Genomic DNA, 12,756 nt, shown 5'->3' with positions numbered 1-12,756 from the left:
CCTTCCTTCCTTCCTTCCTTCCTTCCTTCCTTCCTTCCTTCCTTCCTCCCTCCCTCCCTCCCTCCCTCCCTCCCTTCCTTCCTTCCTTCCTTCCTTCCTTCCTTCCTTCCTTCCTTCCTTTCTTCCTTCCTTCCTTCCTTCCTTCCTTCCTTCCTTCCTTCCTTCCTTCCTTCATTTTCTCTCTTTCTCTCTCTCTCTCTTTCTCCGTTTCTCTCTTCTTTTTTTCTGGGAGCTTACCTTTGATTATTAGACAATGTTTTGGGTGACCTGGAGAACAAAACAAAACAAATTCTCTACAAAGATTTAATTCTTTGTCACTAATATATTTTTTTTAATTTAAGCATGCTTCATTTTATAACTAAAAGTCAAATACTTAATGAAATAAACTGGGCAATAAAGACTTTCACCATGTTAGCCTTCCATTTTTCTTGATAATGATAAGAAATAGTGGAAGCTGTCATGGAACTTGACTAACTAGAAGCTAGCAGTTGTGTGTTGGCAAAGTAAAAAGATTAATCTTTCCCTCAAGCTAATATGTGATAATTAACCAAAATATCCAGGAATGTGAAGACAAATTAAGCATTTAAGGAGGTATTTTATAAACTCCTTTGGAAAGGCTTGTCCTCTCAATAGTCTATACAGTCCAGCCGTATCTAATGTGAGTAGAAAGCTACCATTCAAAAAATGACGGAATTTCACTCCTTTTTAATGATATTTTATAGGGACTATTTTGAAGGAGATAGAGCTTGGGGAAAAAAGCATTAACTGGGAGGAATTACTAACAACTACAAAAGAAAGAAGCCATTTATTTGGTTGGCTGGTATCTCTGTCATAGTCTTTCTCACTCTTCATAGCCTAAGTTCAGCATGTACAATATTTCTCTCTGGAAAGAACCACCAAAGCCAAGAGGCAGCTGTGCTGTAATTCTTGGGCTTGTGACAGGCTGACTTGGAGCTTCCAGACAGCCTGACTGCCGGCAAGAGCCATTTCAGGGAGCAGACAACCCTCAGAGAAGGAGTGACAAAACAATACTTTACAAATCCATTTGCATTTCCCTTTCATTTTCTGTGTGTGTGTGTGTGTGTGTGTGTGTGTGTGTGTGTGTGTCCTCCTACCAGGAACTGGGGAGGGTTTAAGTTTCATGGAACACTGGTTCTTTCAACCATTCATTTATAAAACAACCATGGGAAAGAGTCCCACAGGGGATATATCACTCCAGAATGTTCTAAAAATGAGTAATATTATATCTCCATAATCATCAAAATCCTTTTTCTCCATAATTACTAATACAAATACAGGGTTTTCCTTCACACATGGTAGATCATTATACAAGAATACTTTAACTCATACAAAATACCCTGACATTCTCAGTGTTTTTCTATATCTTAGGAAGACTACTAAATGTTCAAACGATCAGAGCACACAGGTAATATTACCTGGGCCCATGTGTCTTATGTTTTAAAGTACATGTATTTTACAAAGCAAGATGATATTAATTTCCCCAATTTTACTGGTTACATTTATTTATTTTTTTCATTCATTCATTTTCAGCACTGGAACACTTTTCTTTCTCTGATAGAAGTATAGAATTGATTTTTCATAATAGTGAAAAATGCCCTTTGATCTGAAAGAGCAATAATTTAAAAATGTATCAGTGCTTGTTGTCTGTGAATATTAAAGCAGGTTCTCCTACATCCCTTCTAGTGTATTTAAACCAGATAGGAACTCAGTGTCCCCCAGACAGTCCTTTGGTCTGTAGCCACAGACCTCCTGCAGCACTTCCATTACGTCTTTCAATCCCTTTCAGTCCTGGTAAATCCCTACCTCCTCAGGTGAGCATTTGTCTTCCAGAGAATTTGTGATCCAAATAGTGCTGTTATTCACAAATGCCCATCGCTTCAAAATTAGGATGCCCCTGATTAACTAATGTGAATCACAGTATCAGTGGGCTTTAATATCTGCAGTTTCCAAAATGATTTCTCAACTCATAGACTGAGTTGTAGAACCTCCATGAGGTTTTATATCTAGTTTCAGTATAAAGAGCTTAAAGAAAAGCCAGAAAATACAACTGTATGGGAAAATATTTGGTTGCCATTATCAAGGTCTTATTGCCTATTTCTAATCTCAAATTTGCCAGGAATTAATACAAACTCATTGTTAAATATCTCAATTTTCAAGCTCAGTAGGTGAGAATTGTTTTACTTCATTTAAAAAAAGAGTGGAAACTGTAACTACTAAATACTCACCAAATTTATTTTCATAAATAATAGTTATCTAAAGCCATTCTGTGCTTATTTGTAAGTAGTCATTCCCAGTGAAAATGTATGGGTATTTTATTTATCTGGATAAGTTTGCTTATCTGAGTTAAACAAACAATATTGATAAATAAGCAGGCATTTATAATATCTTCCTTTAAAGCCTTCAGTATATACAGATATGAAAAAAATCTTAGTAATATTTAGGTCATTTTTCTCATTTGCAAAAGTCAGAACTATAATCTAGGTTCTTTAGCACTGGGTTCCTTTCCCTGCCACTGTGTATTCGTCCTAAATATTCTCAGCCCCTCCCTTACCTTGTTCCCCAGATAATTAGACCCAATGCCAACTGTGGCATGCTTAGTTAGGTGTTCTGAAGCCAGAGCACATTTGCTTCATGGAAAGTCTTCTATCAATGGAAGACTTTCTTCTGGAGACAAGATAAGTTTTTTCACCATCTTTCCTTCCTCTCCTTGCCTCCCAACTCGGGGGTGGGGAGCGGCTATGACTTGTATTTCAACCAAGTTTAGAATATGGTGGTATATCAAGGAATTATCACTGAGTGCAAATCTTTAAGTCCTAGGGTCTCAGAAATTATCTGAATTCTTCTTTAGGATTTCCATTACTCACTCTGTCTTTGCCTCATTACAGTGAGAGGCATAGAAGTTTCATGGATGCGTGTAGCTTTTTGTCATGCAGCCCAAATCATGGGCTTCTCCTCCGCAGTGCTCCCCCTGCAGTAGGTCCACGTGGTCATATGATCTTACTATGTTAAGAACTCTGAACAATTGTCTTTTCCTTCTCAAAGACCCACTATGTGGACCATTATGAAATGATTCTCCTTTGGTACTTAAATCACATGGTGAAGACCACTGAACGTGTACTGATGTAGAGGTGCATGTGCCCTATCTTCACTCAAACCTACAAGCTTTCTAGCTGATTACTATTCTTTTATACTCTGAATGTTCTTTGCTGCTTGGCCATATTTCATGAGTGCCATTCAAAAGATTATTATAATGTTGTATTGAACTAAATATTGTATCTATGGTCCAACTTACAGTAGGGATGTTCTTTAAAAAAATCTGAGTTCATAGAATCCTTATTTCCTTATCCTAGTATTAAGGAAATGTCTTTTAAGTTAATCAGGGCCTATTAGTATCTAAGAGAACTGGTTTTCAATCCTGGCTCTATCTCCAGAATGTTGTGTGACCTTGGGTACCCGATTCTTCCTTTCTGAGCCTTAATTTCCTTATCTGTAAAATTAAATGATTATGTGTCACTAATTATTTTCCAAAATACTTTTCCATGCTGACATTCCATGGCAAGAATTATTTCAACACTCAAACGGTAGCATCTCTGCATTGTATTTGATAGTTCATATAAGCCTGCTGCCAGAAATACATAGATTTCTTTTATGACAATATTTTTGCAATGAGAAGCACTGTGGTTTAGCTGGAAAGTGTAATTTTATTCATTTTTACCGATGTTCAAGTCTTTATTTACCTTGTGATCTTAGGAAAACTAACCTTTCTAAGCTTTGATTTCATCTTTGCAAAACAGAGTAATATTTTCAAAGTTGTGAGGATTAAAAGCTCCAATCACAGCACATGTTCATATACTTCTGTTTTAGCAATATCTGTAATAAAATACATCAATAACTAATTAATTACTGCACATGAATGATTGTTAAAAATTCAAGATATTTTTCACTCGCAAATAATACTCAGTTTTCACTGAAATTAAATAATGGGATAGTAATGAAAAATCAGTCTTGAATATGACAAGATAAGTAATTGTTTCTAGATATTAATAAAAATTATTTCATTATTAAACAAAACTACAAAACAAATCATATCTAAATGAGGTTTCAAGTTAATAACAGTTTTCATGGTTGAAGAAAAATGAGTAAATCCTCAAAAAGACTGAATTAATGATCTCTTAAAAAGTATTTTAGCCCTACCCAAAATTGAAGCTGAATCTTAGACTGATAATTTGTTTAATTTTCCAAATAAGAAAATGTTAAAAATAAAAATAGATAATGAGATGATCAGTGTCATAAACTTCAATACCGGTTAATTATCTCAACCACAGATCAAAAGTGGTTTGACTTTTGCAATATAATCTGATAATAGAAAATGTGTTCTCTTCCCAAACCAGAAGATTCTGTTACTCTCAGTCAGTACTCTCTGGGCATGTGCAAGATGGCAGGCATGATCACGTGATTTGAAATCCCAGTCTTTCTTTTTATTCTCATTGCCTAATTGTTACTTATTTTCCACTTAAACATGTTCTGATGTCCAATTAGATCTAAGGGCCTTGAAGCTGGGCACTATTTCATTAGTTGTGTCTCTCTCCCAGCATTTGGTCAAGCATGCATAAAATAAGTTATGTTCTTCAGTACTTGTCAGACCAGATTTTTCAATAGTGAATGTACATTCCGCACAGACTGCTTCATCTGTCACGTTCTAGCAAGTTTTTATTCACAAACCTCAGTCTGATGGTGTTTATTTTCCTGTTCATGGACATGGCCCCACAATCTCCACCCTGAGACAATGCTGGGACATTGCTATAAGAGAATTGTTGCCACCGTGACATTAACAGTCTCAAGAACTGCACCTCTAATTCCTTTTCCTTCGTTGACTACCAGACCAAGAATGTTAATAGTTTTGGGGAATAAGGAGCTTTCTGATTTCTTTGTTCTCTTATATAGAAACTAAAGATGCATCTTGTTTTAAAAGAATACAGGGTGTCAATATTCACTTTACATCTTGAGTCTCATGTAAAATAACATGAGGTTTAAAAGTATTCAACATGACTATTTACACTAGAGCTTTCTGGTAAAAAACACATATTTTACTAAATATCAGACTAGTAATTTAAAATCATAATAATCTGAGACTCTATCATCATTAAAACTGAGATGTTACAACTAATACAGACTTTTTTTCCTGAGAAAAGCATATTTAGTTACTAGAAATAAGCATGGGATTTCCTTCCATGTTTAACAGACTTTAGTCTAGGCAACAGATAGTGACAGACATGTAATGAAGCCAAATATGAACATTAATAATTATTCTTAATTTCAATACTCCTACTGTGTTTTCTCCAGTGGATTCTGAAGGGAAGAAAACACAAGACTTGTAAAGAAAAAAATGAAGGGGGTGTCATACTCATCCAGATACAAGTAACTCATTGATTGTTGAGTGAGGAAAAAAAAACAACTAATAATTGTAGTTAAAACTCGTTTCTTTTTTATTCCTTAAAGTTACCTTACATTTTTCAACAATTCTTAAATTATTAAAAATGGTATAAATTTTGGTTAGTTTTGTATAAAATAAATTTAAATTCTATCAGGATATGCAATTAACCTATGACTTTTTATAATCATGAAAGAATTAAAAAAAGAGTAAAGCTTTCATGGTTAGGACAAATTACCCCTCCTCCATTCCTATGTGTTGATTATTATTAAAATCATCATCACTACCAGGATCAGTAATTTATTTGAGAAGCATTTAAAAACCACCAGAAAGTGTTGTATTATTTGAAGGCCCTATTAAATTTATTGACAGTAGATTATTGTTGGGAAACTATTTCATTTTTGGATGCCAGATTTATGACAGATTTAGTTGCAAGGGAAATGAATTCGATGGATAACACAGGAGGCTTTGAGCTGCATGAAAAAAAAGTCACAGTTTTTCACATAACCATCTCACATTGAACTATCTTCTGCCTTGCTGCTCAAGTTTGAAGCAAATATTTTGTTAGAAATAAGTCAATTTTAGATAATAACAAGGCCCTATTGAATCAAGTAGAAGCTCTTCAAAGATCCTCTTGTAAATTAATAGAATACATCCATTTGCATATTATAATACAACATCCAAGAATAATAAAGGATTCAGTCTTCACCCTTCTTCCTAACCTTGCTCATAGATGTCAAGTCTTCCAGTGCCAATGCCGGTCCGATATGAAAATGCTTTGTGCTCTATGTCACGGAGGTTTTCCTCTTTCCTTTTACAGTGTTATTCTTACCCATTTTTTGCCTGGTATAGAGATTGTCAGAGTTCATATCTTTTTACACCTAGAGTACCGTTGACCTTTGTGGGCCAGCCTCTGCCCCGTATCTACTGCTGGTGTGTGAACTCTGTTAGAGTAGAAGTACAGGGGCAGTAGGACCAAGGGGACCAAGGGGAGCACGGAGAGACTAAGGGAAAGCAGAGTGATCTGCTCTAGCTCTTTCTGCCCCTTCATGGGCGTCTCTCCGGGGACTCTTCATAAGCACCCCCAGCACCCTTTCACCTGCGAATCCTCTCCCAGTTTCTGCTCACCTCTGCTCTTCATCCCGCTCATCTGGCACGTCCACTCAGGTTCTGCGTCTTTCTCTCGAGAGCCCTCGAGTAGCCTCACTACTTCCTCATACAGATGAGACACAATCACGGTGCCATTCAAGCCTGAACCGAGGTTTGATCTGGTCTTCAGAACAAAGCCATTACCTATTCAGAACCCTAATTTGGGAATCCCTTTTCCAGTTTCCTCCTTTTCAAATGATTAACAAAATACCCTTGATTCAATAGGGCCCCTTGTGTAACATGTGTTACCCGCTACATTATGTGTAAAATGCCACTGATGATGTCAGCATATTTTTTTCCAGCTGTTTTGCTGATCTCCTTCATATTTAGCAGCATCTTCTCCATCCACCCTTCCTTGTGACCTCTCTTCTAATATCCTTTGTATCTCCAGGATAGCAGGAATACATGAGTCTAATTCTGATAGTACCGAGAACGTTCCTGCAGGGTTGAGGAGGAATTTAGTAATTTTCTATATTATTGATACTAGAGGGAGTTTAAGATTTGGAGAAAAAAATTTCATTTGAAGCATTGTATAACATGTGCTTTCCACAAAATTCAATTTATCATTTATAGGGAAGAAATTGACAGCAGGCCTTTATGCATGTCCAGATATCTCTGTCCTCTTCCCAGGATCAAAAGCCCTTTTTGGGGCTTCACTTTGGTCTTTGAGTAGTTTGACCCAGAAGTCCAGTTGGACTTATATTGGCCACACAGTTTTGGAAAAGTATTGTACAAGTTATTTTACAGACACACATCTGTATGTATATGTGCATTTTTTATCTTTATCTAACCTATAACTTAGTTTCTATTTTCAATGGAAAAGGAAACAAGTAACAATTTTATTCTAAACTATATTTAGTATGAACCAAAGTATTTCTGGTATCCATGGATGAAGATAAAAATCAATCCCCCAATTTAAGGGGGTATGGTAATTTGTTTTAAAGTCAGTTCATGGATTTACTATCATCCAACCTTCAAATCAACTGTGGCATTTGTTTCATAAAAACCTAATTTAACTTATGGAATGTCAAAAAGCTGTCTGCTTTCACTGATAGTCATCCAAAATCCTCACTGAATTTACATTTTCCAAAATTAAAACCAGGATTGAAGCTTTAAAAGTTATATAATTGGGAATATTTCATACTTAGAAAAATAGTGTAGTTGTACATTTGCATGATCATTGATAGTTTTATTTTTCATCGGTTTTTATTGCAAGCAGTGTAGGAGAGACTTCTGAACCCCTATAATGTTAACATATTTTAGTTTCTAAATGTATGTGGCCTAGTACAAATGAAGTGTTCATAATCAGTATGCATTTCTTGCAGAATGGAAATATAAGTGACATTTTGAAATATTTTAATTGAATGTTCAGAAGTGCTACTGGATATGCCAAAGTGAGAATAAGATCCTGAAACTAATTAATGTGGCTTCATTTATCAAGAGCACTAGAGCTGTTATAAATACTAATAATAGCACTGTAACAGTATATTTCCATTTGTCTGTTGATACTCAGTGCTGTCATGGTGCTCCACACCACTGAGTCACAGAAAGTCTTTGTGTGGATTTAACAGAAGTCATTCCACATTGCTCTATAGTAAATTCAGGAGACCAGCTTTACTAAGGTCTCTTATGCACTAGTATCTATAGTACTGAGATTGATGGACTTGGAAAAAAAAATCTCATTGTTTACAGAGCTGGAGAATTAAGGGATTCAGTAAAATGTACTCTAAGCTCATTGATAAAAATACGTTAATAGTAATACATAAAATACAATAAATGGTGACATGACTGTTCTATGAGGGAGGTAAAGCTGAACTGAGGGGAGAGGTCAATACCCAAGGGTTAGTTTTAGAGTAGTATTACATCATAACTACACTGAAGGATACAAGATTTCAAAATAGCATTCTTGAATAAAGGCCAGTCTTCATTTCTCATCTTTGGACATCTAGGAATCTTTGCCAGTGGAGTGTTTATCTACCATTGCTACTGTGGAAACATACAGAACAAGCACTGGATTTAGAATTGTGGATTTGGTCTTGAATCTTACATTGCTTGGAAATGTTTGTTTGTTTTCCATCCGATTTTAGTCTTCAGGCCTTTGGGTTCTTCATTCATAAACATAAAGGCATTACACTTAGTAATATCATCTTTTCAATCAGCTCTTTAAGGCTGTGTGATTCAGTGAACATTAATATAAGATGGTTGATGTCTCAAAGAATAGAGTAGGATGTACTGAGAGCAAAACTTAATTGTTAGAATTGTATCCAGGAGAAAATTGTCTGTCAGTATGTAATTCCACAAATTATTTGTGGGTCCTTATTAGTCTCCTTTAAAGGCAACCAGTTTACTATTTTCTATGGCATTGAAATTTCCAGGTTAGCTACAAAGAGCTGTCCATGGGCAATAAGGTGATCCAAATAGACTGTGGCAATGGTGTGTTAAATCCAAATACAACACTCATCTTAGAAAAAAAACAGTCTTGATGATGCTAAACATGTGTGAAGAGAAGTTCCCTTCAAACTTGAGCTATGTTTGCCCACTGGGGCCAAAGGCTAGATCAGTAGTACCCTTAAAGGACAGAAAGAATAGATCCCTGGATTGTTCTATTTGTCCTCTTGTGTAAAAGCTTCCTTTGTGTTCATTTTGAGTCCTAAGCTAATTCAGCAAATTATTTATTGAGTTTGTACTTGGATTCTTCTTCAGGAAGCATCATAGGTCATCACCTTCATTATTTCAACAAATGGTATTTCATGCTAGGTTATACAACAGGCCTTGAATTTCAGATGTTTTAATGTTTTAAAATGGAAAGAACATGGTACAAGAAGAGAATGTCTTGGGTTTTACAAGTGACTAGCCAACCAATTTATTAGCTTTGTGACCTCAGACAATTTACCTAGTCTCTCTGACATTCACTATTCTTATTTGAAAAATTAGTAAAATCTTTACCTCTGAATTGTGTTAGGGAGACATGAAGGGATGTGTAGGAAACACGCATCATAGTACCCATCATAGAGTAGACCATCAATTTTCAACTTTTCTCTCAATTTATTCATCCTCATATTGAAATAAACACAGTTTCCAGTTCCTGGAGTTTGTAAACCTGTGATTTAATCCTGGCCTTGCTGTAGCATGTGTGACCTTGGGCAAAACATTGCTCTTTTGGGCTCCAATGTTCTCATCTGTAAAAGGAAGGTTTGAACTATGTAATCTTAAATATTCTGCTACCCTTTCACCTAATTTTGTTTCTTCTGATCTATTTAGTTTTAAAAAAACAGCGCCAACAAAATAGATGCAGTCCCATTTCCATACAATTGTAATGGTTTTCGATGCAAAACATCATATTCCAAGAATATACTAATTATGGTGACTTTCTTAAAGCAAAGGCTATTCCTATGTGAGTGAGAACACCTTGAAAAACTTTATAATTTCTACCTGGAATATTTAAGAGACTAGAGATAAGTATTTTAAATCTTTCTTTAAAAACAAAGGAAAATTCAGTCCACATATTGAGCTATTTTTTAAAAGTTATTTCCCTTCCACTATTCATTCTTTCTGTTGGGTTATAGACATCTAAGTTTCACTTTCTTTTGGCCTGCAGCTGATTTCTCATTGTCTTCTAAATGATAGGTTCTGATTACATTAATATTCAGATCTCTGCCCTTCTGCCCAAAAGGTCATTTTTAGTCTTTTTAAAAAATTAAGTCCTGTATTCCTGAGGATAGAATTATTATTATTTCCCATGAAGATGGTCTGTAGCTAAAGGGTATTTCTTAAAGCATACAAACAAAAAACTATGCCCAACTTACATCATCAAATGACTCACTGTTACATAGATACTGAAGCAAACCTGCAATGTAAAACCTATGAGAAACGTATAGACAGTACCTATTTCAGTTGCCCTTTGCCAAAAAGCAAAAAAAAAAAATAAATAATAACTCTGTAATACCATCATGAAGAAATGGTTGAACAATGACAAAGGTGATCTTTGTACAATTCCATTTTTCTTAAGTAAAATTTAATATTGTTTTAATATAGTCAGAATGCAGTTGAAAATATCTTGTCTTTGAGCATAATATTCTAATTATATTTCACGCCTACATGGAAATGACAATTTCATAGGCTGTTGATTAGAAAGACTGACCCTTTCTCAGTCTATCCTTTCATGATTTTATAATGGAGAAGGCTAATCAAAGTCATTCTTCTGCCATACTCAACAAATTTTCCTCTTTTCCAACTCACAGGAACATGTAACTAAAAACAGCAGCAGCAAAAACCGAACTTAATCCAAGGATAAGAATTCTTTCATTAATAAATGAACATAAAACTCATATCTTTGCCTGCTTATCTTAACTGAATATCATGAAATTAACTTACCCTTTCCCTAATCTTGTTTCTTCTGATCTATTAAGTTTTAAAACAACTAGTCATTTTAAAGTTAGGAAAATGTAATACAATTGTAAGTTATAAGTTGTTATAAGTTAGAAGAATGTAACCAAATATACCTACTTTATCTCAATTTTCACTTGAAAATCCTTTATTTTTCTCATTGACTTTTTTCTGGTATATTTTTCTATTAGGGCTCTTGACTAATACCTCAAAAGTTTCAAACTGTAGATGTCAAAGTAGCTCCCTGAACCCCATTTAGTAGCTAAAAAGGGTTTGGATTCTCTTTATAATATCTCTGAGAAATTTTGTCTTCAATATTTCTTAAACTGTGTTACATAGGTTGAAATCATGAGAATGGCCCATAGAATAGCATTTTCTTTCTTTTCCAGGTACACACACAAGATTAAAAGATAAAATAGATTTGAATACATTTGATTATTTTATTTTTTAAAAATATCTCAAAGCATGGTATTACCATAGAAACATGTTTTATTTTTAATATTAGTTGCAATACAGAACAACAAAATTAAATTTCAGTGCATAGTTATATACTAAGAACCTGGGAAATATTTCTAATATTAGGGCAATTTAAGATTGTGTGGCAGAGAAAGAATATAATACCCCCTTGGTACATTAAGGGATATTTAATTTCTAGGGAGGGCATTATATTGCTAATGGTGGTCATTCACCAGGTCACTGTCAGGATGAGACTGAGCTAAGACAGGAGTGTAAATTATTTTAAAGGCCAGTTTTGTAGCTTTGAAAACATGTTATCCCCTGGAAAGTATAGACATGGGTTGCATAAAAATACCCATTCATAAACATTTTGTTACTCCCAATTTGGCTGTATGAATTACCACATGAGAAAGAAATATTAAAACATTAGTCATTGTGATAAGCAGATGGAAACTTCATGATAATAGCAAAGAAGGAATGCATTTTTTGGAAGTCACATTATTTTGGCATGTTTATGCCCACAAGTATATTGGAGCCACTACATTGCCCTACATTGTGAAATATTGAGAATAATTAGAATATTGTAATATGTTGGATAGTTAGATAGATTTATCACCCACATACTCTGAGTTATAAATATTGTTAACACTATAATCAGAATTAAATTTAAACAGTGATCAGAATATGAGAAACCCAACATTTTCCATATGCACTGTCATATTCCATTCTTTTTCTAATATTCATATTTCATTAGCATTTAGTATACAGGCCTCGGGATTTTTTAAAAAAGAAATATAAATATATACAATTTGGATATTGGTCAACTATTTATTATTTAATTTACCATCAAGGCCTACTTAATTTTGTCTAAGACACTAAATTAATTTAAATCCCATCTCTTACTTTTGATATGCAAATATTTTTACTTTGATGTTGTAGCAATACAAATTGAAGTTTGCAACTTGAACCGCTAATGCTGATTTGATTACTTCTGTATTAGTATTGAGTGCTACAAAAATAGCAAGAGATTGTTTAAAAAATGAAACTGGGAATGGAAGAACTCTTTCTCTGCAGGCCCTCTGCAATGCTGGTAGTATTAATGCATGTACATTAATGCTTGTTGAGTCTCATAGAGCAATGAATTCAATTTTGAAGGCAAATAACTCAGGATTTTTAGAAAACATGACAGTTTGACTTTTTACATTTGAGTTCATTGAAAAGTCTTCATTTTACTTTTTGTAGCTTAGAGAGTTCAAACGTACTTAAAATACTTATTGCAGAAGGTTTAGACCTTGATTTTTTTAGCAGTAAAG

The 12,756-nt window shown here is 34.4% G+C and overlaps 1 protein-coding gene across 8 annotated transcripts in view; it reads left to right on the top strand.

Annotated features, from left to right (window-relative positions):
- Nucleotides 1-12,756, top strand: part of PCDH7 (protocadherin 7) — a 404,329-nt gene that overhangs the window by 245,178 nt on the left and 146,395 nt on the right. The window lies entirely within an intron of this gene.

Source organism: Manis javanica, chromosome 5 (genome assembly GCF_040802235.1).
Source record: "Manis javanica isolate MJ-LG chromosome 5, MJ_LKY, whole genome shotgun sequence".
NCBI classification, from domain to species: domain Eukaryota; kingdom Metazoa; phylum Chordata; class Mammalia; order Pholidota; family Manidae; genus Manis; species Manis javanica.
Note: the sequence above shows the minus strand (reverse complement) of the source record. Positions and strands in the feature narration are given on the sequence as shown.